The sequence below is a fragment of the Oenanthe melanoleuca genome, chromosome 4 (assembly GCF_029582105.1).
Source record: "Oenanthe melanoleuca isolate GR-GAL-2019-014 chromosome 4, OMel1.0, whole genome shotgun sequence".
In the NCBI taxonomy this organism is placed as follows: domain Eukaryota; kingdom Metazoa; phylum Chordata; class Aves; order Passeriformes; family Muscicapidae; genus Oenanthe; species Oenanthe melanoleuca.
This window is the reverse complement of record NC_079337.1, coordinates 306,754-332,486: the sequence shown is the minus strand read 5'-3', so window position 1 is coordinate 332,486 and position 25,733 is coordinate 306,754. Positions and strand designations below refer to the sequence as shown.

At 46.1% G+C, this 25,733-nt stretch overlaps 1 long non-coding RNA gene across 1 annotated transcript in view; it reads left to right on the top strand.

Moving 5' to 3' along the window:
• The first annotated feature begins 3,575 nt into the window (after window positions 1–3,575).
• The window catches only part of LOC130252214 (uncharacterized), a 167,875-nt gene continuing 145,717 nt past the window's right edge, over window positions 3,576–25,733 (top strand). The window contains exon 1 of the long non-coding RNA XR_008840318.1: window positions 3,576–3,662. This is a non-coding gene — a long non-coding RNA (uncharacterized LOC130252214). The remainder of the gene's footprint in view (window positions 3,663–25,733) is intronic.

Below are 25,733 nucleotides of genomic sequence, written 5' to 3'. Positions count from 1 at the left end.
GGCGCCGGCCCCGCCTCGTGACTGCGCGGCTCACGCGCCCCTCACGTGGCCGCACGCGCCGCCCTCGAGCCGAGGCTCGCGCGGCTCCCTCAGGTTGCGCATGCGGCGGAAAAGCCCCGCCCTCAGACTCGCGCGCCTCTCCTCAGGTGGTCGAGGGAAGGTCTCGCCCTCAGGCACGCGCAGGGGGGTGGTCCCGTCCCTCAGGTGAGAGGCGGGAAAGTCTTGCCCTCAGGTGAGCGGCGGGACCTTTCCGTCCCTCAGGTGAGCGGCGGGAAAGTCTTGCCCTCAGGTGAGCGGCGGGACCTTTCCGTCCCTCAGGTGAGCGGCGGGAAAGTCTTGCCCTCAGGTGAGCGGCGGGACCTTCCCGTCCCTCAGGCACGCGCCGGCTCCCCGCGGGGCACGACGGGAAAGTCTTGCCCTCAGGCACGCGCCGCTCCCCTCAGGTGAGCGGCGGGAAACTCCGGTCCGGTCCCGTTCCTCAGGGCGCAGTGGGAAGCGCTCCTCCCGCACATCCCGTCATGCATGGACTCTGCCTGGATTTTGTCGGTAAGAAGGCTTACTTGCTCGGGCGGGGATTGTTTCCGGGCACTTCAGACTGCCGGGGGGTTGCGGGTGCCCTCGGGATGGGAGCGCAGGTCGCAGTTCCTTAAGCCCAAATGATCGTCTTGTACCCTTCCTGCTATTCCCAGTCGCATAGTCTCATGCTGCCTGGGTTTGAGGAAACAGGTTTTTGTTGTGTTGGGAAGCAAGTAGGTTTGACTCCAAAGGACAGTGCAAGGTTGCAGGCTCTGTCCCAGGCTGGAAGCATACCTCACTGTCTAGCTGGGGAAAAAGGGATTTATGTCCTTTGGAGTGATTTGCAAAGCAGGTGGATTTTGCCCGATATTGTGCTAAGACGTTTAAGTCTCAGTTTCTGGAGTAGCATGTTTTTTGTTTGTATTTGCCTGTTGTGCTTTTGGTGGTGTTTGTGCCAAAGAACTTTTCCTCTAATGTGCTCTTCAGGTATTTCTGTGTACTTACTAGATTTTTCTCTTAATATTTATTCAGTTTGTCTGTATTATGTGTGTAAGAGTGCCAGGGAAGGGTCTTCTGCCCTGTGTTCTGTTCTAGAGTTACAGTTTGTTAAAACAGTGGTAACTCAGGGATAGTAATTCGGAGCGAGTATGTGTAGTAACATATTAATCCTATATTAAGTCTACCGGGTTTGCATCTATTTACACGAGTTGTCCATGAAACCTATTGTGCACTGCTTTCTGAAGAAATGGAGTAGTTAATGTGTTTTTTCTTGCTGGATATACAAATTGTTGAGGCTCTTGGGTTTTCTTAGTTTTTTTGGTTTTTTTTTTTTTAATTTTTTAATGTATCTTTATCATTTCATTGTGGTTACTGAACTGGCAGATGGATTAATGCATAGAGTGGAGGTCGGGTAACAGAGTGCAGAGTAAGAGGCTCTCTTCCAGGCAGTGTTTGTGTTGCCCATTACCCACGGCTGTGCCCCAGTGGGGTGCCTGTGGTAGCCATGCTGGAGGTGAGCACAGCAATGCTGCAGGGGCTGAGAGCTCCCCCAGCTGCGCTGAGTTCCCCTAACAGCAATTATGTGAAGGGATGCACCTGTGAGGGCCATGAGCCCAGGCCATTTACAGGTGCCCCTGCTTGCTGCAGTGCGGCTCATGTATTCCAGCTCTGAATGCAGAGGGTAGTGTATGTGGCACGTGTCTCTTACCTGTGCCGCAACTTGGTTTCCAGGAGCATCAGTAGCTTTAAAAATGTGAGGGTTTACAAAAAAAAACAACTCAAAACCTAAAAACAGAAAAACCCCTCAAACCTGTAGGAGAAAACCCAACAAACAACAGAACCTAACTTTACCCTTAAAGTACAGCATCTGGTTCTAGGTGCTTGTACTCTCCAAGGATGATGCTTTGCACGCTCTCAGGTCTTTAAAAAGAATTGCTTTGTGGTGGACACTGAAAAGAACAAATATTTGGGTATTAGTGTCGTTTTGACTTGTTATTAGTTTTTGATTTGTTTCTTGTTTATGTGGTGTGGCGCAACAGAAAAACGGAATTGAAGCCCAATTAACCCTGGGCCTTTGGGTGATCCTGAGTAGCAAGCTCTTCTGCTAAACATTGGGAAACAGTTGCACCAGCTCATCAAAGAGCAGGCCTTCAGCTGGAAAGGGTCTTTCACTATCTCAGTCTCTCCACATAAGGAATGTTTGGGGTCTGGTAAGAGTCATGTGTTATTGGGAAGGGGCTGCAGCACTGGTTCTTTACTGGCAGGGAAGCAGAGGCCTGGGGAGACAGACAGCATCATGTTTTGATACTGAGCTTTGGAGCAAGGAAATAATTATGACTTTATCAGTTAGGTGTCAGTCATTCTGTCTCTCGCTGTTTTGACATGTTCAATTCCAGTGACTGGTGGTAAAAGAGATGAGAGTGTTAGGGGGGTTTGAAGGGAAAATTTTAATGGAGGGAAGCAAGGGGAGAAAAAAACCTGTCGAAGACAATTTCTGGCAGGCAGTTGGGTTCCTGGTGCAGACAGATTGGCTGATGTTGATTGTTGACAGCTTCTGCAGCTTGCTAATTACAACTGTAAAAAATTCAGGTGAATGACAGCAACTTGAAATGTTAATTCTGCTTTTATTATTTTGCAGCTGCAACTGTTAGTTGGCTCTTGCTGTAATTGATGGACACTGCCAGTTGCTTAGACAGATGGGAATTAATACTAGTGTTCCCATTAGAACTCGCCATCACAGTCACGTTGGCTTTGGTCTCCTGCACTGGGTTCACGTGTGGAAGGAGCAGACGTGATTCCTGCCTGCAACACTTATCTTCCAGGGTATTGGAGCCATCCATCCAACACAGAGCAGATGAGCTGCTTGCCAGGTTAGTACCTGCAAGAACAGGCCCTCTGCTTGCCCTGAACTTCTGGAAAAGGTTACATGTTGATAAATATTGCCATAATAACGTGGGAGTCTTAAGACTTGTGTTAACTTGTTCTGATTGTTCCTCATCAGACATGCCATTGTCATCTTGGCTGGTGTCTGAGTTGTAGTCACCTGCCCACCATGTCAATTGGAGCTATAATGCTGGCTGAAAGCAAAATGCTAGAGGTAGGGTAAGTGAAGCAGTTAATAATGTCAGGTAGTAGAGGAAAGTAGCAGTGGGTTGGGGTTTTTCCAAAGCAGAGATGTGATCTTCTAGGTGAAAGAAACTATTAAGAGAGTTGTGGTTTTTTGAGTGACCTGCATGTGAGCCTACTTTCCATATGGGTAAAATCCTGGTCTCTGAGAATGGATTTGCTTCAGCCTTGCAGGGTTGGGTTGCTGAGGAAAAAAGTGGCTCAGTTTGTCCCTTTGAGGACATGTTCTTTTTCAGAGGTTCAGTCTGTGGGAGCAGAGCAAGTCAGCACATGCAAAGAGCCCTTTTTATAGGGAGGGAGCTGCAGCAGTTTCAGTCCAGGTTCCTGAAACCTTGGCTGGCTTTTGACTAGCAAGTTAAGTTCATAAATTCCAAGCCCTCAGAAGCTTGCTATTTTTTTTTTAGCGGTTTGCAGAACACATGTCTTTGAGACTGTGAGGAAAATGCTTCTTTCCTGGATGCTGAGAGATGGCAGTGAGTGGGACTCTCACCCCTGGAGGTGTCTGTGAGCTGCATTTACAGGTAGGCAGACAGAACACCCAGCGGCTCAGCTGGAGGTGCCAGTGTCCTTAAGTGCTGGTTCCTCGGTTCCGTGCAGGGCAGGTCACACACACACAGGGCCCTCTCCTCCTCCCAAGTCTCCTACCATGGAATCCATGCCTGGTGCTCAGACCCAGCAGGTCTGGCTGCTTGCTCGGCCTCGGGGCTCGGGTGTGAGCAGTGCCCAGGAGCCCCTCCGGAGCCCAGCCGCAGAGCTGTGGTGTGCCTGCCGTGCGCGCGCATGCAGCACAGAGCTGTTCCACGCTCAAGGTAGGAGCGGGTTGCCCACTGCTATGCCAATTACTGGATATTAATGGCAGGATAGCATGCATATGCCTAAACTGGGAAGCAGAAGGTTAATAGACGAACAGCACCAGAAGATCCCATTTATCAGTTTCTATTTATCTCTCCTTGGGAGGTGGCAGGTTTACAGTAAATACCTTCTGTCCTCCTAATTTCCTAATGATGGGGATAATGATGGAGAATGGTGAAGTCATTAACTGGGACAGCCTCTGTGCATCACTCTGTCAACCACATCTCTCCAAGACCTGCAATGAAAAGTGATAGGCCCCAGCTGTTCACCAGATTCTGCTCCCTTCCCCATGCTCAACCCCAACTGCAGGCTTAGCAATTAAAAAACAAGGGAAAAAAAGTGAGACCCAAAAGCTGAAAGACAAAAGCCAGTCCCTTTTCTCTGCTGTGGCAGTGATAGCCTAGTCTACCCTGCACTTGGGTATGGACTGGCCCCCATTCCAATGCTCCCAGTTAAATGTGTGGTATCCCCGGGCCGGATGGTATCATTTGGGCTGGGTATGCAGCCTTGGAGAGAGGAATATGAGCTGGTATAAATGGAAGCTGGAAGAATATTGTGCTTCTGGAGCAGAGGGCACTGGGTTTTCTTGGTTCTGCCTTCTGTGGAAGAACCTGTTCAATGCCTGTAAAAACGGCAGCAGTTCTCTGTGTCTGACTCTGTGTTCTGGATACTGATGGATTTTGGGGCTTATGAGTGGTCATGTGGAACTGTGGGGAGTGCAGGGGGTGAGCTCTGGCTTTAGGTCCCACTGCTTGAAGTTTCAGGACAGGAAAGTGTTCCTGAAAGATGAACTGAAGTTCAAATGAAGATGCACGTAAGTAAATTATTGCTTTGAAAACTTTGTCTTTTTTTCCCCCAATGACATTTCTATCTAGGTGACTCTTGAGGATTTTTTGTATTTGTTTCTCATTTGGACGGTGGCTGGGAGTTAATGACTATTTCCAGAGAGTTAAGAGTGATTTGCAATTTATAGCAGCCATGTGTTCATCCAATGAAGGCCTGTGATTATAGGTAGCCCTGTTTGGAGCAGGCTGTGGCCTGGAGTACTGTGTGGCAGAGCCAGGAGCTGTCCTGTGGGTGGTGCCTTTTGGTCTTGACTGCCACGTGCTGTGCCTGAGAGTCAGGCCTTCTGCCTGGGTGCGTTCTGAAAAGAGAGGCCTGCTGAAGTGAGCTTTTCCTGTGTATCCACGGTGTGCTGGGCTCATAAAAAGCTCTCGAGCTGTGGGAGCTTTGTGTTAGAAGGGTTCATTAACTTTCAAATGTTTCAATTGAGAAATTTCAGAGCTCTCAGCGTAGACCAGGGTGGCTGGCTCAGCCAAGAGTGTCCCCTGACAGTCAGGTACAGATGTGATTGCTAGTCAGAGCACTGTAAGAAACCTAATAGTGTCCCAGCAAGTGTCATACTTGAGCTGGAAAGGATTACATCAGATAGCCCAAAGAGGCTGTAAATAATTTTTATTGGGCTTTAAGAACTAGGGAGACAAGAGGAGCCTTTACCTTGCAGCTTGCAAGGAATTGTGCCTGCAGGGTTGTGGAGTGTATACACTGGTGAAAGAAAGGATTCTGGGACTGGTCTTAATCTGAGCAGGTGCTTAACTGTGTTCTGAAGTGCTTTGTGCCAGGGCGGTACAAAGGGGTGTTCTCTGACTGATGTCTCTGGTGTCTGAGCACAGACATGAGAAATGAAAGGCAATGGAAGACTTTACTGTTTGGGATATGTGATGCTAGCTAGTTAGCACATAAGACAAATGGAGATTAAATGTTCCTTAAACACTTCTTCTTTATTTTCAAGTTCTAGATGCTTTTCTTGGCTGTTCAAACCTACTGATTTTTTTTTGGTTTTTAAAAAATTCATGCTGATCTGTTAGCTGTATGCTGGGGAGTCTTCTTCCAAGGAGGTGAAGTTTGTTAAACACCTCTGGTATCATTTGGCTATTAACTTCGTGCCTCCGGTCACAGATTTTGCGGCTGGAGAAAGAGGAATTTGATTTAATGAGTGATGATTCAGGACCCTCTGTTTAACCTTGTTAGCTTGGCACAGGCTTACGGGCTGATGTTTGACTCTAAGTCTGTCCTCAGCTTTGTTTTAGACATGTGAGGAGGTGCCAGTTCACCAGGTTCCAGCCATCCCTAGGACAAGTTGCAGGGGGGTTCCTTGATGCTTTTGCAATATTTGTTTTCTGGCCAGCTGGCCTTGCCTGGGTTGTCCCAAAGATGGGCTAGCCCAGTGTTCCCAGTCAGGTCAGGCCTTGTAGTTTGTAACCCTTCTCTGTTGCCATGGTTCCCATAGGAGCTCCTAGCCAAACGTTAGAATATTTTTAGTTGTTAATGTCTTAACTTGCTCTGGTCTGTCCATTGCAAGCCCGGTGGTCCAGGGATGAACTCTGTGCTTTTGTTTCTGTGGCCATCCTGTCTGCTTTTGGCAGCTAAAGCTTGACACAAACTAGGCTAAAAAGAACCTGTGATATTACCCAGCTGTTGGCTTCTAAATAAGGAAAATCATATTAGTCCGTCTCTAAGCAATCTGTATGGTAATTTTAGGAAAGCATGAGGTGGCTGTTCTCCCTTGGCAGACAGAGCTGATGGATGTTTTAACATACATAAACTACTTCTAGGGAAGACTTAAGAGCCTAGCAAGGAGGAAAGTTTTACTTCCTTGAGTAATGTTTGATGGGGAAAATAAAGGCGGGACTAGTTGCCTATCACTATGGAAATTTGTTCAGATAGGACAGTATCTACAGCACCAAATCCTGAGGAAGATAGATGCTGTTACAGATATTGCTGGTCAAGTGAAAGAAATGTCACTGGAGCATTGTAATAGCCATCTGAAATAATTTTTTCAATTATGTGTAACATACAGCAGTTGATGACTTAAAAAATTATCCTGCCTGACAGGACAAAGGCAGCAAAGATGTTCCATTTAAGACTGTTTCTAAAGGTGCAGGATGTACATGCTAACCCTCTGGCTATTGATGGCTGAGAGGAAACAGGAGTGGCTGTTGGCAGTGAGCATTTAGCTCTTTACAACTTGCCTGACTACGTCTGGTTCTGGCTGCTGTGCATAGCCACAGCTTCCAGAGGCAAGCATAGCAGTGCTTCTGCAGGGCATTATGGATAAACCTAATGTTTTACATGGATTTCAGTGGCCTCTAGCTTCCAGAAGAATGGTGTAAAAGGAAGCTGTTAATGGTATTTTCCTTGAGTAACTAAATTGTTCCTGCCTCTGCTGAATGAGATACTGAAGTTGGGATTCAGTAGGAGGCACATGCTCCAAGTGGCAGTGCTTATTTGGGCTGCTCTGTACTCCTCAAATATGGGAGAACTCATTGACAGCTGTGGAGAAATATGAAATCAAGGCAGGGGCTGTTAAATAAGGTGATGGCTGTTTTAAGGAGAGGCAGCTGGGTATCCAGTGTATCCTCAATTCAAAAGTGCTGTCCAGTACTGCATTTGCTGTGACACTAGGGTGTTTAAGGGGCATTCCAAGAGCTATAGAGTGTCCCGGCCATCCGCCAGTTCTCTCTTCCAAAAGAACTGTTGTGATTTGTCTTGTCTATGAAAGAACCTCCCACTCGCTGGTCTCAGAACCCACACAGCATGATTCTGTCCCTGCTGCCCTTGATACTGACTCCTGAAAGTCCTATGGTAAGAGTTACTAATCTCTGGTAAAGAGCTAAGCTTTCACTAAGTTGTACTTCATTTGTCATTTTTGTTTCCTTTGATATGGTATTTTCCTTACTCTGTGTACCTCTTTCCCTTCCTGCCTTTGCTCCTGCTAGCAGAGGAAACCTCTGCAGTTCTGTCCTGCTTCCATTTTCCAGATAAACCATCCATGATACAGAGAGCTCAAAGCTCAATGGACTGTGCATGTGGCATTTTTGGGGTAACTGCTGTAAGAAATGGGCAGCACTGTGGTGCAGAGCTCTGCTTGTCTGTTTCCAGGGCTCTTAGTCATGGAGTGTGTGCTCACATACTCCATCAGCTGCTGTTGGCTTTCCTGCCTACACAGACTAAATGTAAGGCTCCCAATGAACATTTCTGTCACTTTTGCTGTTCTGGCCACTTTGGTTAATCAAAGAGCTGAAAGGAAAGCTCTCATTAGAGAGGCTTTTTCAGTTGTGCAGATGCCTCTGCTTGGCTAATTGAGGCTTTAGAGAGCTCGTGCTTCTGGTTGGGTTTGGTCTGCTTGATGTGAGCTGGGCCTGAGGCAGAATGAAGCGAGCAGACTTAAAATGATGTTTGAGCAAACATGATGGCTCGAGATGTACAGGGTTGTGTTCTGTAAGGCTGTTGCTCAGTGGCTACAGCGTTTCTTGCTGAAGTAGTAAACTGTTGGAATGTGCTGTAGCCAGAGAGGTTGTTGGCAATGTGTAGGTGAAAGTGGAGTCTTTGTAGGGTGAATTGATCCCTTTCTGCTTGCATGTTCGGTGGTTGGAGCCCAGGTCCCTTGTGTCACGTGTTGGAGGAAATAAGAGTGCAAGGCAAACTGGCTGCAGAGCCTACAGTCTGAATGGAGGAAGCAGGTCAGTGCCAGGGAAAAAGATATTAAGGGATAGGGGGACAGAACTAAGGACTGCAGCTAATCTATCTGTAGTGCTTAAGGCTCTCACACCTCTGGAGCAGTGTAGCTTAGTCCATTTTGTATATTTTATAGACTCCGTGTTTTATTGAATTTTTTTTTTTTTTTTTTTTTTTTTTTTTTTTTTTTTTTGTAGTACATGGATTGGTGATCCTAGAAGTTGCCACCTGAGAATGAGTGAACAAGGGAAATGATTCCAAGGGACTTTTAAATTATATCAGTAGAACTTACGGCCTTAACAGTTGGTGTCTTAGAGAAGAAGTGTGATGGAGGAGCTGAACAAGAGCACTTGCTCTTTGAGGATATGGGAATTCTTCCTCTGTGGTCTTAAAGCCATGCAAAATGTGGAGTTGCCGGGCTTTCTTTGGAGGGCCCTGGCTTGTAGGTGGGTATGCACTGGATGTACTGGGTGGTGAAGAAGTGGAAGAACAGGAGGCTCAAGGTCACGTGTTCAGCTGCTGGTGCTGAAAGCTGTTCTCCATCCCAAGCAGAGAGTCTGAGCAGATGTTTCAAGCTGTTCAGTTACCTTCTGCAGCTTTTTCAGAATTGTGTTGCAATGGATTAAGCTGTGCTTGAAAGAGTTGGAGTGTGCAGTTGCTACTGGTTGGGAAGTGTTGATCCTGGTGCCTGGGCAGGAAGGCTCCCTGCTGTCAGAGCAGTCTCGCTGATCATGTGGCAGGGTCCTCCTTTCCTATGGGACAGGAAGTGGACCAGCTACCAAGTGCCTGGAGTTAGTAATTAAGCTGCACAGAGAAAGGATGCAACCAATGTAGGTGAGTTACTGAGCAGGGTAAAGATGGAATCCATTTCCAAGTGGAGATGGAGGGAAGGAGAAAATGGGGTGTCCATTGGATGTTTACCAAATTGCCATGCATTATTCCTCGTTGGGCAGGCCTTGTCAGATGTGTCTCAGTAGGTCTGGCCTGTTGGGAGTCAGTGCAGAGACAAAGGGACAGATGGAGAAGGACACAGGATATAAGGGAATGTTCACGATGTCACCCAAGGAGCATGTTAACTGTGAGTTTCTCTGTGACCTGTTTGATGGTGAATTTGTGCCTGACCTTACAGTGAGGTTTTGGCCATTCCCTCCTCCCTGTTTCTTTTGCTGTTTGCTTTTTATCGTCTTGCAAAGAAATAAAGTTGCTGAAATCTGGGTGGTTCCTATGGGAAATGAACTGTTCTGTGAAGAGAGATGGAGGAACCCTTGAGGGTAGGAATGAGGAGGTTTGTCAGGAAAGCCTGGGCGAGGAGCTGAGATGACTGTGAGACAGCACAGTTGGGAACAGTGCTGGGTAGTTGCCTTGCTCGTGTTGTGTCAGAATCTTCCCACGCCACGGCAGGTTCCAAATGTGTGACAGAACTGTGCCTGAGACTGAAGGATTCTCTGTCATACATCTGCTGTCTGTCTCCCACATATGGAGAGGACAGGGACCTTTGTTTTGGTGGCAGAGGATCCTTGAGCGAGCTGTCTGCACTGATCTGAACAGATGACTTTGTGTGCTGGAGATGAAGGTGTGGCAGAGCAGCGAGGCAGCTGGGAGTGCTCTGGGGAGCCGAGTGCAGGTTTGCAGACAGGTCTGACTTGGCAGAGTGATGGCTTGTCGGGCAGAGGTGAGTGCCTGCAATAGAAACTTCGGGGAATTGTTAAACACAGACAAGACATCCTGAGCTCAGGCAGTCCCAGAGCCCACGTTAGGGGCTGGCTATGTGTCCTGCATGAGTGTCACTGTGGACCTGCTTTATTTTGTATCCCTTTCCAAGGTGTGTGCTGTTGGCCTCTGTCAGAGTGTGCTGGGCTGGATGGTTCTTTGGTGTGAGCTGCAGCCTCTGAAAGAGGCTGCTGCAAAATTGGTGTAAAACAAAGGGAGCTCAAAATTCTTAAAAGTACATTGATGATTTTCTATTGACTTAGCTAAATTTTCCTGGCTCACTGGTTGTTGAAAGCAAGCAGAGGAAGCTCTATGGTCTTTGGGCTTTAGAGATGAGGGACAGATGACTTTTCCTCTGACTTTCAAGGATCCTGGGTCCATGGCAGTGGTAAATCAAGATGACCTCTGCAAGGCAGATGGGGATAGTGGAGTTAGTGGATGACTCTGGGAGTATGCAGAAGCTCATAAATATATCAGAACTAGTCGTGACTGAAATGTGTCATGTTCTGGTTCCCTAAATGACTCTGAAAAGCTTGATTCAAGACTTTGCTCTTACATTGTAGTCGTGGCTTTGTCCCCAGCTTTGCAGTGGTCTTTCACTGTTCATTTTTCTAATAAGAGCTGTCTTTTCCCTAGACTAAGTGATCTGTAGCCCCATGAACCCCAGAGGAGTAGGTGTGGCCAGGTCTGTCCGTGGAGTCCTGCTCTGTGACACACATCAAGTGCTCGTGGTGGATTTTGCAGATATACTGGCTGCAGCTTTGTTTATTCCTTGTTACCCAAACACTTGTCCAGAGCCTGGCAATCTCCAAGGAGCAGGCTGCACTAGTCACAGCTGTGGGAAGTTGATGAAGCCATGGACAGTCTTGGATTGGTCTGGATGGAGCTGCCATTGTTTGTTGTCATTGTTTCTCTCATGTCTAAGTGAGACTTTTGTACCTAGAGTAGGACGTGGTCTGTCCTTTGTGAAACCTTGTGTGCACCCTGTCCCCGTGGTGCTGTGAAACCAGCAAAAGGCTATGTGATGGTTTGTATAGGGCAGCCAACAGGAAGGAAAATTGTGTCTTAAATGGCAGCCATTAAATCCAGTAAGGAGACAATTTATCATGGATGCAGAGTCATATTTCCTGTCATCTGAGACTGTGAAAAGGTGCTCATGGTAATGCTTGCTTAAAATATGTTCATGTTCCAAAGGACATTTGGGATTCTCCCCCGCCTCCCCAGCTGAAGATCTCTGTGTTACAAAGATACACTGGGATTTAACATACTAAGAGCAGTCAGCTAATCCTAAAACTTGCATCTGGCATTTGAGTGTATGCTTATGTAAGTAACTATCTATACTTAAAGTGAGGGTATGTAGTAAATTATGGATGGCTTAAGAGCAGACTGACAAAGTTTGTGTAGAAGTTACAAAGTGGGGAAAATAACTAATGAAATGGAAAATTCGGTTGCCTAAATAATCATCTGGCCTGAGATTGTTTTCCTATGGATAGTCGCTGAACTGCAGTAAGTACAGTGGATTTGGAAGGAGGTGAATTCTCTATCCAAGATAGAAAAGAGTAGGTCTAGTACAAGACATATTTAGTAAAGAAAGATACTCCAGGAGCTCTTAGAGGCCCAAACTATGAGACTCAGCATAGGAGTTAAATTTCTGATCCATATCAACATCTTGAGATAGTTTTCTGTGGGAGAGTGTTCAACCCTTATACACCTGGAAGTTTCTTAGATTGGCTTGGGCGTATTCAGATACAGCTCAAGAGTTCTGACCCTCCCCTTTTCTTCCCAAAGTGTGCGTCGGCCTCTGTGCATCTCACAGAGAGATGCAGTGTGACCTGAAGCATCTGACCTGGCCCATCCCAAGATTTCTCACCTGCTCTGTGGTTAGGTAAGGCAGCAATGCTGGAGCAGAAACTGGTCAGGAGTTTCCAGCTCCCCATGACTGCCTTTGGAGCTCTGTGGAGCTGAGTTTGCATCACTATAAATTAAGCTCCTGCTGAGGTCAGAGGGCAGGAGCTAATCTGTAAATGAACATTCCTCAAACTCTAGTTACCCATTGGACCTTTGAGATCAGCTCTAACAAGCGTAATGCAAACTGGATTAGTTTGTTGTATGCCACTGGGAAATTAAATGTGTCTTCCAAGTTCTTGTCACTTAAAATTTGCTGTGACATTTACTGTATTTGACAAAACACAGGAAAAAGAGGTTCCAATTAACCAGGACATCAAATGGTGTGGATGGTGCAGTTTATTTTGGAGGCATGATACCCAGAAAGGTCAGTCTCTCAGTCAGCTGACCTCAGTCGTTTGTAGCCTTGGCTGTGGCTAATGAGCACTCAGCTCAGTCCATAATGGGAGCTTTATGGAGGGCAAATCCAGATAATGGATGTGTGTGGGCAAACTGGCTCTTTCTGTGTGCTGGGTGGGGGGATGTGCAAACTCTGTGTAACAGAGAAAAAGTGACTGAAGGCAATGTTTAAGAGCCAGGAATGTTACCACAGAGTCAGTACCCTCACACTTGAGGGGAAATTGTTGCTGTCTTAGAGCTTCTGCTTGGGCTTGTGAGCTGCACAGAGCCATGTGTAACAGGATGGTGGTTTCAAGCTGCAGCAGAGTAGTAGTTCCTTGGGTATGGTGAATGGAAATGTATTGCATCCACACAGTGCAGTCAGTGCTGACAGCCTGGAGGGAAGGTGGCCAAGTCTCCTGTTAGGCTGTTGTTCTTCAGCTGCTTTAAATGTTGGTGTCAGTCAGTTGCAAGTAACCCATTACTTGTACCAAAATTCATGGCAGCTGCTGGCCCTTTGTGCGGGCTCAGCGTCAGCACTGGGCTGTAGTATTCAGCCTGAAAAAATTCACAGTTTGAAAATTAGACATTTGGGCAGAGCTTCTTTAAATGATGCTGGATTTATACCAAACTGACCCCCAGGAAACTGTTAAAGTTAAACTGGCTAGCGACCTTCCCTTTCTGCTCAAAGCTTTGGGTGTTCAGGTTAAAAATGTGTCATTTTCCTTTGTCCTAGCAAAACCCTGTTTTACCTAAGTTTTTAAATGCACTGCAGCAGTTTTTCTGCTGTTAAGCGAAGCCTGATAAGGCAGTGCTGGTAGATTCTTGGAGGTGGTCGACCTTAATGCAGCGCACAGATTTGAGCACTCTTGGTGCTGGCTGCATTCTTGGGAATGCCCATTTGAAAGCAATGAAAAATAATTTTGGGATAAATAAATAATGGGATCTCTGTGACCTTTGCTTATTTAAGAGGTAAGGATGAATGTTCTTTGCTAGATATTCCTGCTTCTTAATACGGTGTTTTTCTTCACTGAACTCAATCCCCTGTATCCACAGTTTCAGAGGGGTGTCCAGCAAGTACCTGGGATATATTGTGCTATGAGGGAGGCATCCTCTAGCCAACCTCTAGGATTTACCTTGTCTGCTTTCCACTGGGCTCTGTTGAATTCAGTGGGAGTGGGAATCCAACTTGCACTGGAGTTGGGAGAGGGGAGGAAACAATGACAGTAAGAGGGCTGGGAGAAAGCTTGGCCTGTTCTAAGTTGGTGGCAGTAGGATCACAGGCCAGAGCAAGAATAAGATAGTTGCCTTAAATTTCTGGGAGAAAGTAAGAACTTGGAATGGTGGAGTGTGATACTGTCAGGCTTTTGGCTGAAGCAGACTTCCTGAGGCACGGTGCGAAAGAAATAATTTCTCAATTAAATAGAACTCCCTGCAAAACTGAAGTCATAGCAACAAAATGACCTCACTGCAACTTTACTCCCCCCTCCTTGTAGTTGTTTCTTTAATTTCATACAATATGTTATTCTTGTTGTTTGGAATCGTGGGAAGGAGGGAGAGAGGGAAAACCAACCTGTGTAAAAATTAGCTTTGAGTTATTCCATCTGTGGACTCTTAATTTTGTCATGAAAACAGAGAAGCCTGGCAGGAAGCGAGCTTGTGACTGGCTCCATGTATCCTCTTGTCTGGAGCTGGGTAAGAAGTGTGGCATTTAGAATGAAAGCAAAAGCTTCATTTCTGGAACTCTGAGTGTTTGCCCAATTCTTTGACCATCTGTTTTTGTTGACAACCACCTCTTTGTGTTGTGCCAAAGTTATTTTGGCTTTTATAATTTGTAGATGCGCGTGTGTGTGTGTGTATGGTGGAGTGGTTGTGTGTGTCTGTGTGTGGATCGTAAAGGTGCTGCTGACTGGGTCAGACTGGGGGAAGTGGGATGTGTAAAAGTAGGTATTTTGTGAGGATTGAATTACCAGGAGAAACACAGTGAGTAATCCTGGCTTCTCTCAGAGACACTTGAGTCCTATCTGTGTTAGCCTGTCAAAAGCTGCCAGCTTCCAGTGGCTGTCCTTAAGTAACTTTGGTTGCATCACAGCTGTTTAGAGTACGCAAGTACTTGCCTCAGAAATCACTGCTGAGATGAACAGTCCTGATGGAGAGCCCAGCAGCTGGCTGAAGGTGGATAGCAGATGGGTCCCTGTGCTCTGTGGTGCTGGCATGGAGGTGCTCAGCCACCTTAGCCCCTCTTGAGCTGTGCTTCTCTTCCATTCTTGTTGTCACTTAGGGGGTAGTTATTCATTCCTTGTATCCTTCATATGCTAACTTATCCCCAACCAGTATGGATTTGAGATGCACTGGAGCAGCTGATGTTGAGAACTCTATCATGGAACTGCAAAAGCACTTGGAAATTCAGCCTCAAAACCTATCTCGAGACACCTTTTTGAACATATATGTATGCTTCTAAGCCTGCCTTTTCTCTACATTGTAATAAAATGCTTTTGTTTTCTTCTGAAAGCTGAGTCGAGAAGCTGAGTGCTTTCTGTGCTGCGTTCCATGCTGAGTTTTTCCTGCAGTGCCTTCTGAACTCCTGTTGGCATGAGGGTAGGCCAGAGTAACATCTACAGCCCATGACAGCAGCAAAATGAGGCTAACAAATATCCTTTTGAGGATGCAGTGTGACAGCTTCATCCATCGCGCTGCATTTGCATCGGGAGCGTGGAATGGCTGCGTGTCATGGGCCACTGCCACTGCACACAGTCATTTATTTAATAACTCTGTGCACAGGCACTGAAGGGGAGCCTGCAAGACATCAGTGTGGTGGAGACAAATAAGAAATTAAGAGGTGGCAGCATTTAGAAAAGTCTGGTTTGTGCTATTCCATCATTGTAACTTTTTGTTCAGCATTGCTTCAGGTATAAAATGAATGAAGTTGTTAGGGACAGTAGCAAGACACACGTTGTGGCGTGGCACAGTGGCTTCCCTCTGTTTTTTGGTATGTTCTCAGTTTGAAGGTGGCCTTTTCCAAAGGTAAGCTTATTCCCTGGCAGTATAAAGTGTTAGAGTTAGTTATGCAGCTTGCCCGAGATGTTTCTGGTGCGTGAACCAGGTAGATTAAAACTGCTTCAAATCTGGATGATTACTTACTTTTCTCCAGAGCATCATTAATTCACACAAAATTGAATTTCTTTTAGTCAGGATTTTCCAGAAATACCGAGTGCTGCAATTCCATTCTGGAGACAGCTGCTTTAAAGTGGAGTGCCTTAATATCCAGCTTCTTAAATACTTATTTAGAGAAAAAACTGGAGAAATCAAAGCACATGGAATAGATAGTCACTTCTGAAAATCTGTTCATAAGCATAAAATGAAACTCCTTCTGTCATTTTAGATGCCTTTTCAGGGATTGCCTTCCAGTCCTGTGTTTCTGTGTGCAAATGATGAGTCTGGGGGTCTTTGAGATGTGTTGACTTGAACAAATGCTTCTGGTGAGTGTTGATGCAGTTGGCTATGAACATGTAATCTGAGAAATGAAATTGGAGTTACGGTAAGAAGACCAGGGCTGGATCCGGTAGGGACAGTATGTCATGCTGAAAAAAGGGAGCAGCAAAAGTTCGGTGCATGTATAAATAGATGATGTTTCTTCTATAAAAAAATACAAGGCAGGTTTTTAATGGCAGAGTCCAGATGCAAAACTCCTAAACCCGGTGCAGGCACTTAAAATGAATGTTTTCTGCTGCGGTGGGGATGAAGAGTCCTTAATTTTTCTCATTGGTGGGAGCCCAATTTTAACAGCATAAAAAGGATTTCGTGTTGTCTGCTCTAAGAGTAAGTAATCAGATTAACTAGAGAGGAACACCAGAGGTTGTCAGTCCCCCTTAGCATCAGCCATGTTTTCCTCACTGTGAGCTTAGTTCTAACCCTTCATTTGCAGAACTCGCTGTGTGCAGGAGATGTCTCTTGGGTTGCTTTGCTCAATAGCAGTTTGGAATAAAGGGCCTCGGAAGTGTAGTGTTCAAGCATTTCTGTTCTCAAAAGGCTTGAGGCAAAGATGTTTGGAAAATAAAAAATGCCAAGGACAGAACCTGCATGGAAGTGTAGAAAAAAGGCTCAAGCAAGAGGGATGACTATTCTGTTGTGTTCTCACTGACCTAGACCCTGTTTTTCCTGTGTTGATTTTCCTAATATTGTGTCAGTGCAGTACAGGATGGCTGCAGAGGTTATGACTGCCTGCCTGGTAGGGGATCAAGTGTCTCAGTCTTGCCTAGGAACCCGGGTAATTCAGCAGCTGTTTATGTGTGCAGCTGGAGAGAAAGAGGAGCTCGTGGGCCAAGTGTGGGGGAAGGTCACCTCTCTGTGCCTTCAGACACCTGTGATAGATTCTCCTGTTGGATCATTGCTGAAAGGTGGCACCTTGAGGGCTGAACTTTGGTGTCGTTTGTGTGTGCAGTCACTTGCTTGGGCTGCTTAGAAACTGATGTGAAGAAAAACATGCAGGCAGGGATGGCCACTTGTGCCCTCTCCATACCTGGAATACACAGTGCATGAAGACAGCATGTTCTGCAGCTCTGGGAACCCCTACTTAGTCATTGCTCAAGCTATCTGTTGGCATAAATGAATGCCACCTTATGGATTTCATTGAATTTATATCATCCATGAAAGCGAGCAGAGGTGGCAATGTCAGAGGAGGCATGTACAAAACCAAAATTTTCCTGTGGAGTTGAGTGTTGTTTTGTGGTGTTGCCTTCTGGTGATATTTTAGTAAGACTGATATTTAAGACCTCTTGTGTGTTTTCTACATTTCTAAATAGCTAAAGAAAAATACCAGAAGGACAAGTAAGGCACCATATACTCAATGGACAAGAAAAAACTTAAAGCCGGGGTACATTCCTAGTTCTGCTCACTAGAATAATAGTTCATTTGCGTTGCAATGGCAGATGGTTTAAGAGGCGATTTCAAAGCGAGAGCAGTGAAGAGGGAAAGGGTGAGGGCTCTGTCCTCTCATCAGTCTGGGGTGGTGATCCAGTTTAGCACTGGTTCACAGAATCTGCTTCTTTGCTGATTTGTGGTACCCTGTTCTTTTCAGGATGTTAATTTGGGCAAGATTGCTAGTTTTCAGCATTATCATGAGACCACTGGTAACAGCTGAGCACAGCTTATATCTTGTGACTGCTGTCACTACTTGGAATTAACAAATACCTAGTTTGGAAAGCACATGGATTCAGTGAGCTATGAGTTAGTTTCATAAGATGTAGTGGACTCTTGAAAGGCTTTTTTTATGGCTGTTGGGATGTGTTTGATGTTACGGCTCCAGGTTGCCTAGCATCTGGAATGTGGAATATTTCAGATCCTGATGGGTTGATTTGTTTCTCAGTTTGTGTTCAGACTCCTTCCCATGGCTGCAGTGTGTGGAAAGCCAGGCCTTTTTCCCTTGCTGATATTGGCACCTACCCAGGGTTTCCAAAGCCAATGGCAGAAGCTAACGCAAAGTACTGAATTTGTAGAAGTTCTTTGGAGATATGCGATAACATTTTATGTCACAAGGAGTTAAAAGTGCGGAAAACCCTGCTTTGGGGAACGGTGGGCTGAAAGGCCCTCTTGAGCTTCCTTTCAGCTCTAATTCTTTGGATTTATTAGTCTTATTTGAAGCATTCTTTATCACCAAGGAGGTATTGGAGATTCTGCTAATTCTGGCTGTAAAGCTTGTTTTCATCAGCAGAAATCTTTGCTGGCATTTGCTAGTTGGTTGGTGATGTATGGGAGAGGCTGATTGTTTATCAAGGAAGACTTCAGGACTTGAAATCGAAATCCCAGTTTCTTCCAGAAAGAATAAAATCATCCCAGTGTGTGATGACCTTGGTAATTTTGATGAGAATTCTACATTACAACTGTCTGATCTTGTTAGTGTGGGGTTTTTTTTTTTTCCCCCTGTAAGTTTTAAACCTTTAGTTTAGAAGAGATTGAGTAGATAAATTGTGGCAGGTCTAACTACTGCTCTGTTCTGGAAGCTGTAGAGCACTTGAGTGAGTGGTGTCCTTAGAGGTGGGAGCAGCTTGTTGGGTCAGATGGGACTGTTGATGGCTGTACAATGTCCAGCTGAGAGAAAGAGGGCAGCCAGGGAGCTTTGAGGCACTGTGGCCTAGACAAGAAGGATGGAGGCGGAAGGGGATGCATGAAAAATAGCAGCAGCAAAAGACAAAAGCCTACATGTTGTCTTTGACTGCATAAGGCATCAATGGAATAATCTCTGTTTGCTGTGTTGGTTTTGGGTGAGTGCTGTGACAAGAGAAAGCAGAGGAGCAAACAAACTTAGGGGAAGGCACACATACCCTGTTTCTAAACTTGAAACTTTTCATGAAGCATTTTGGGTTTCTATGCAGGTTAACAGCGTGAATGGGCTGAAAGTCTCATTTGGTGCAGTTCTACTGCTAAAAAAAGGCTGCCTGGTTATACCACTGGGGCATGATGTGGTGGTTAAAATGCAGTTTACTTGTAGCTCCAAAGGGGTTAAAACAGTTTGAGGTGAAACACTAGATTGGCAGGTTTTGATTAAATTAAAAAAAAAAAAACAAACAAACCAAACAAACCAGAGGGGAATATTTGATCATGTGGATAAGCAGAAATGCTCTGTTGTTTCCTTTTTTTTCATGCTGTTTAATGTGTAGAGTGGTATAGAAAAAATGCTAGATTTGTGTGATGTGCTCATGCTCCACATCCCTTAAATCCATCTGTGGCTGCGGAGCTGTTGCCACACACACAGGCTCTATGTGCTGCATATTTTGCAAACAGCTACACCTACTTGAAGGCAGCATGAGGCATTTGGGCTGGGATTGCCAGGCTCTGGATGTGCTCGGAGTCCACAGCCGGTGAAATGCATCATTTCAACTTGAGTCACTGCTTTGGCTGAGTGTGGGCATCAGAATATCCTTCCATGGTGGGGGCAGGGGCAGCTCTGTGTCTGACTGGAGGGTTTAATGGGGAAGGGTTAATGAAGTCGCAAGGAAGTGACAGTGAAACTGCTGTGCATGGGGACAGATGGAGTCAGGTGTAAACTCTGCTTGGAGAAATCAGATCTCTCCATCTATGCCGTGTCCAATTGGAATATTTGTCTGGATCGTTCTGGCTTCCCCACCATGGATGTGTTGTGAGAGTAACTGTGTTCCCCATCCTCCCTCCCTCCCTCCTCTTCCTTCCCCCCCTCCCCCCCCACAAGCTGGAGGGCCAGAAGGTGGGGTGGTACCTCAGGATAATGGTAGCAGAAGGCGAAGGAGGCAGACAGCTGGCAAGTTCTGCCCCAATATGCTTCTCTGAAAGAGGCAAGGAAAATGCAGAAGATGTGATGCCTGAATAGCTCACTTTGCAGCAAAAGGGAAGATTAAAAGTAAAATTAGTTAACATCTTGCTCATTTCAAACCACCACACGCTATCTTTTTGCTTCCCCCCCCCAAGCCATTTCTCTATGGCTTTCTATTCTGAGGGAAGGAGGGAGAAGTCCCAAGCAGTCCTGGAACTTTGCAGAAATTTATGTATTGAGCAGCACTGCTAAAAGACTGGGCTCTCCTGGTAGCCCTTGTGTTATCTCCCTGTCATCGGTAGGAGCCTGGGCAGCTGGAGCAGACAGGCAGCCACAGGCCTCTGCCAGGAGCTTCTGTTCATGGTACTGACACAACAGTATGGGAGTGTGCAAAAGCAGAGGGTGGGGATGGGGGCTGGGGGTCCTGCTGTGGTTCAGTCTGCGAGGTGAGTTCCAGTGGCAGGGTGTGGGTGCTCCTAAGGGAATCTGGGAACCTAGAGGTGTTGAGTGAGAGGGATGTTGCTGCTGTCTGCAGCTGCTAAATGAAAAGGTGAGAGGAGGCAGAGCTGAATGTTCCTGGAGGTGCCCTGTGAGAGGGACAAGTGGAGCACTGGAGAATCCCAGCTAGATGGAAGGGGAAAATTAATTCCGTGGGAGTGTGGTGAAGCATTTGAGCAGGGGGCTAGAACTTGAATGCACAATACCTTATGCTAAAAGGTTTTTATTTCACCTGATACTGCTGCTTTGCACCATCTGACCAGCACACCCCTTGCCGGCAGAGAGCTCCAGGTGTGTGGTGGTCTGGATACGTTGGTACTTCTGGGTACAGCACTTTGATTCAAGACAGGATTTCCTCGTGCCTGTTGTGTAGGGGATGGGTCCCCATGATCTGAGGGTCTGATGTCTTCATTGTGTGGGCAACTGTGTTTTGAAGAGGTTTTTGGTCCAGCCAAGCAAAACTCCATGCAATGTCATGGTGGTTGGTTTTATGTAACGCTGTTCAAGCAGAGCCTGGGCCCTGAGTGAAGCAGATGGCAGCTTATTGAGCAGCCGTGAGCAGAGGCTGAGTGTTCACTAGACCCCTCTAGCAGCAGCTTTACTCTGCAGGCTTTACTCTGACACCTGACTTTGCCAAGTAGTCCTGTGGAACTTGTACCTGTGACGTAATACTGAAACAGTGGCTCTTTGGCTCTGAGTGGTTACTGGTCACCAGCAGAGTCTGCAAAGTGATGGAGGGGAATTGGGAGAAGGATCATGTTTAATCCTTCCATCTCCACTAGGAATACTAACTAACCAGCCTTAAATGTGTACAAAACACTTGTTCTGTAGAAACTTAGTGGAAGTTCAGCTGAATGATCACGCAATTACTATAGAAACATAATTGTTAGTACAGTTATTTAGTTGAGGGCAATTCCTTTGGGTAAATGTTGCTGTTGGTTAATGGAACAGGAGCAGCTAGATGCCGGCGCAGACTGCTTTTGAAAATTCCTTCATTGCAAACACCCCAAATCCCATGTGTTGCTGTTTTCAGTACAAACTAACTATGCCAGCAGTTGGAGTTAGGGAAAAGCACCTTCCAAAAACTGTTTGATTGGTTACTGTCCATGGCAGAATTTCTCACACTGACGCCTGAACTATGTGCTCTGGATTGCTGTTGCAGATTAGATTCTGTTCCAGCTGGAATGGAACTCTGATCCTGCTTGCTGATGCTCACACTGGATGGGAGTCCTGTTGGAAAAATGATGATCAAATAAGTGATTTTTTTTGCTGGGTTTGGGAGCTAGGTTTCTGAGGTGCTTATTATTCAACAGTGCCTTTATAGCTGAGGGATGATGGTAGTCCTTTATGTCACCCTGATTTCTGCTGTAGCCCAGGGGTGCTGCTTAGTCAGCAATTCTCATGCTCATGGCACTGAGTGCGTTGGGCTGCTAAGCAGAGTTCATGCCTAAGAGCCTGTGTTCTTAAACATTCACCTGCAGCAGTAGTTTGTTAACTGCTTTTCTCTCTCTTAATCTCTTACTAATAAAATAGGCCCAAATGATTGGTGGCCCTAGGGAATAACTGAGATGGCTCTATTGAGGCTTCCTGTCTATCTCGTCTGAGCAGACAGGACCTAAATTCCCTGGACTGTGTCTTTGTGACATTTTCACTGTCAGTATTCAAGTATTCCATCCCTGGTTTTCAGACCTTGTGGCTTTTTTGATGATGACTCAAGTGATGGGTCTCAGGTTACTGTAAGCAATGGGTTTTTACTGTGATGTTTACATGGCTATTGACATCAGGATGAGCAAAAGAAAAGGCTTGTCACTTGCAGGCTACCCAATGTTGTGGAGGTGGCTTTGGAGTACCAAGTTCCTCGGCTGCATATCTATTTTTTATATATCATGTGTTTGCCTGTGTACTTCTTATGGGGTGGGAAAGAAAGTATGGTAATGATGGGAAGTTATTTAGTGCTGCATGGAGTTAATTGCTTCTAATCAGTGCTTACATCCGTCTGGTTTTATGGAAGACAACAAGCCTTCCTTGGATGTGCTCATTAGCCATCCTGTAAATCACAGGGATGTTCTGGCATCTCCTGTATTGTGTGCCCATTAGCTGGGTTGTGTTTCCATGCAGCTGTAAAAATGGAATGGTATGCACCGGGATAGGGATGGATTGAGTCTCCACTTAAGGTCCCTGGTAAAAATTTGCGAGCAGAAGTTGTTTCCCAGTTGGCCGCTTAAGCCTTGATGGGGCATGAGTTCTGTGAGAGCAAATGAGGTGTCAGGAGCTGCTTTCCCAGCGTATGTGGAAGTGCTGCTCAGGATGGCATGGCCATTGTATTGATACACAGTGTGAAAGTACAGCCACTCGTCCTGGGGGAAGCTCTGAGGGGTGTCCCATCCTTAAAAAGAAGAGCTTCAAAAATTCAATGCAGAGGAGCTTCTCCTTTTTGTCAAAATAAGCAAGTTGTGTCAAAGAATGTGTTCTTTGCATGTCTTGCTAATGACTCAGTGGTGCTGGTAAGAGGTTTTGGCTCCTCTTTTCCAGGACCAAGTTAAATAATGAGCTGGAGAAGCTGCCCTGTGCTGCTTCAGAGTGCCCTGTCCCCAGGCATTGCAGAGCCCTGCCAGGCCCCGTACCTGCTGCAGCGTGATGGATGTGTACGGGGTGATGAATGGCGTCTGCCTGGGCACCCATTAGAGCGCAGGCACTGCAGGAAGATTAATTGGGTCAGGTTCTGCTGGCGTCTTTCAGGGCTCAACATATTGAACATTTATCTATCCATCTTCCACTCGGTTACAGCACCGTGTGCTGAAGAAGAAACCTACGGGTTCGAGCTGTGTGCAGGTAGAGGAGGGCTGTGGCTGTGTGCTGCAGCTCCTGCTGCCAGGGCACTGTGAGCTCAGCGCCGGTAGAAAAGGAGTGTTGGTCCTGGATAGAAACTCGGCTGCTAGGTTCCTGGTAACTGTAAGGCATTTCTCTTAGATCTCTCTAGTCTGAGCTCTCTCACCAGGTGGCAGCCTCCCGCATGCTGCACTGGGAGCCTGGGGACGTGGGAATCTGAGCCTGGCTTGTAAATCAGGACATGAAGGAGGGGAGAAAAATCCAAAACTTAAGCTAGTGGCTGCTTCTGGAGTTTTTAAATGTTGGACTTTTTTGAAGTTTTTCAGAAGCTGCCACTAGGAGGACAAGCAACTTGTTAGTTATTTTATCTTCTTTATTTTTATTTTTATTTTTATTTTTATTTCTATTTTTGTTTTTGTTTTTGTTTTTATTTTTGTTTTTAATAACTTGTTTTGAAATGCCACTGGGAACAGTTTTACCATCCTGTGATTGTAGAACCTGATGCATACAGCATGGGTGTACATGGCCTGCATCTCTTGAGTCTCCCCTGAGTGGAGGCAGAGCTCTGCTCATTCCTTTAGCAAGAAGTATGTGGGTGATTGGGATAGGGTGGTTGAGGTATGTTGGAGACAGTGAAAAATGGGAGAGCAAAAGGAAGCAATGTCCAACAGCAATGCATTTGATACAAAAAGTCACAACAGAAAAAGAAGAGGATGACGGCAGGGCGCAGGGAGTACGCAGCCTGGATAACAGCAGGTGAGGAAGCTGATCCACTCACCAACCAGTGAGGATTTCCAGGGGGATGGAGGGATTAAGGAAGTAACAGTTCATTGTAGTCTACATGCCTCATGAGTTTAGCTCTGTCATTATAATTTATTTGCTGCCAGAAAATGTGCATGGACAGTTATGTTTGCTCATGTATCATCTCTGTTTACCTGGCTGATCTGGGATTGCTTAGAGCCTCAGCAACCGAAGTCAAGCAAATGGCAGGAGTCCTAAATCCAGATCTCGCCTCTTTTGTTGGATGTATGGGAAGGCAACAGGTTGGTTAGGGCTCTAGGAAATTGTACTATGACATGAAAGTCTGTGTAGGCCTGAAGAAAATACCTAGTTTGGTTCCAAATGAGGCAGCCTGAGTAGAGAAGTGATGGAAGCATAGGAGATGGTAGTAACCATTTTGGAAGAATTGGAGCTTCTAGCCTGATGGTGAAAGTGTAGGGCCTGCAGGCTCACATGGCAGCATCTAGAGGGTTCTCCTGGGCTCTGGGTTCACTGGATGTATTCACAGGTACAAGATTTGCCTTCCTAGCTTGGCCTAGAAGGATCACGTGGCCACACATAAGGAAAAACTTGTTCTTAAAGTGAGAGTTTTGAGCTGCTAAATACTTGGGAAAATAAATTACTTACATAGTTGCCTTTTTAGGAAATGAGTGTTGGGAGAGGTCAGTGTGCCTAAAGGAGTTCACGTGTTGTTCCATAATCCAGAGTAGGGCACAGCAACATGGAAAGTTGGGGCATCAGAGGTTTATAAATAACGCTGTGGCTTCTGTATCTGGATTTTTCTAGCCAAGCTTATTCTCCCAGCCAAAAGCATTCAGTATTAAGTTCTCTCCTGAGCTGCTGGGTTTAGCAGAGCTCTGGAGTTTATTTTTTTTCTGTGGTTTTTTTTTTCCTGCCCGCCTGTCAGGCAGTCTGGACTCTTGGAGTGAATTCCTGTGCCTGTGTGTGCAGAGCTGCTAAGAGATGCCTGTCTGTGCTGATGTGATGTCCCTGTCCCCTGCTCCTATTACATGTGTTTGCAGTTTAGTAATTGCGTGTGGATGGCAGAGTCGGTGCCAAGCTCTGCGTATCCAAAGTCGTTTGGTGAAGGAGTCCATTATGCTTGTGGCTCACAATGATAAATTCCCTGTGATGGTGGCAGCTCACAGCAGCCTCCTCTCATAATGGCATTCTGCTCCTGTTGGCAGCCTTCCCTGGGCAGGAGACACTGCCCTGAAATAGCACAAATGATGAGAACAACAATAGCTGCGCAACTCAGGGAGACCAAAACATAGAGCAATCAGTAATTCCTTTTCTGGGATTGCTGTGCTTAAGGAAACTGGGAGAGGAGATGGCAACCAGGCATCTGGACGTTCCCAAGGCAAAAAGCCACGATGGACTAACCCAAGAGATCCGTTCCTGAGCAAGAGAGGTTGAACACAGTTCTCAAAAGTGGATCAAAGGGTACTATATGTACTGCAGCAACTCCACAGAGGAGCCATTTGGAACTTGTTTCAAGATGTAAAGGATGGAGCAGGGGTCAGCTGGCAGTCTGGGAGGGGGGCACAGGTGACATATCTGAAATAGAAGCAGCTTCCGAATGATGTACTCTGTCAAAATCCTTTTGGTTTTGGTGTATTGACCTTGGGAATAGCACACTGGCCCTTTGATGGATTGGTGCCCCATTGATCCTAATCTAATTAAAGCAGCACTTGCTGCTCAGCATGGGCCAAAGTGCAGTGGGGTCAAGTGTATGTCAGTAATTTAAGCATTTAGCTAGTTATTAGGCTGTAAAATGATAATCAAGAAAGCTGTCTCTAGTGGAAACAGTTCCATACAATGGGTAAAACGCTATTGG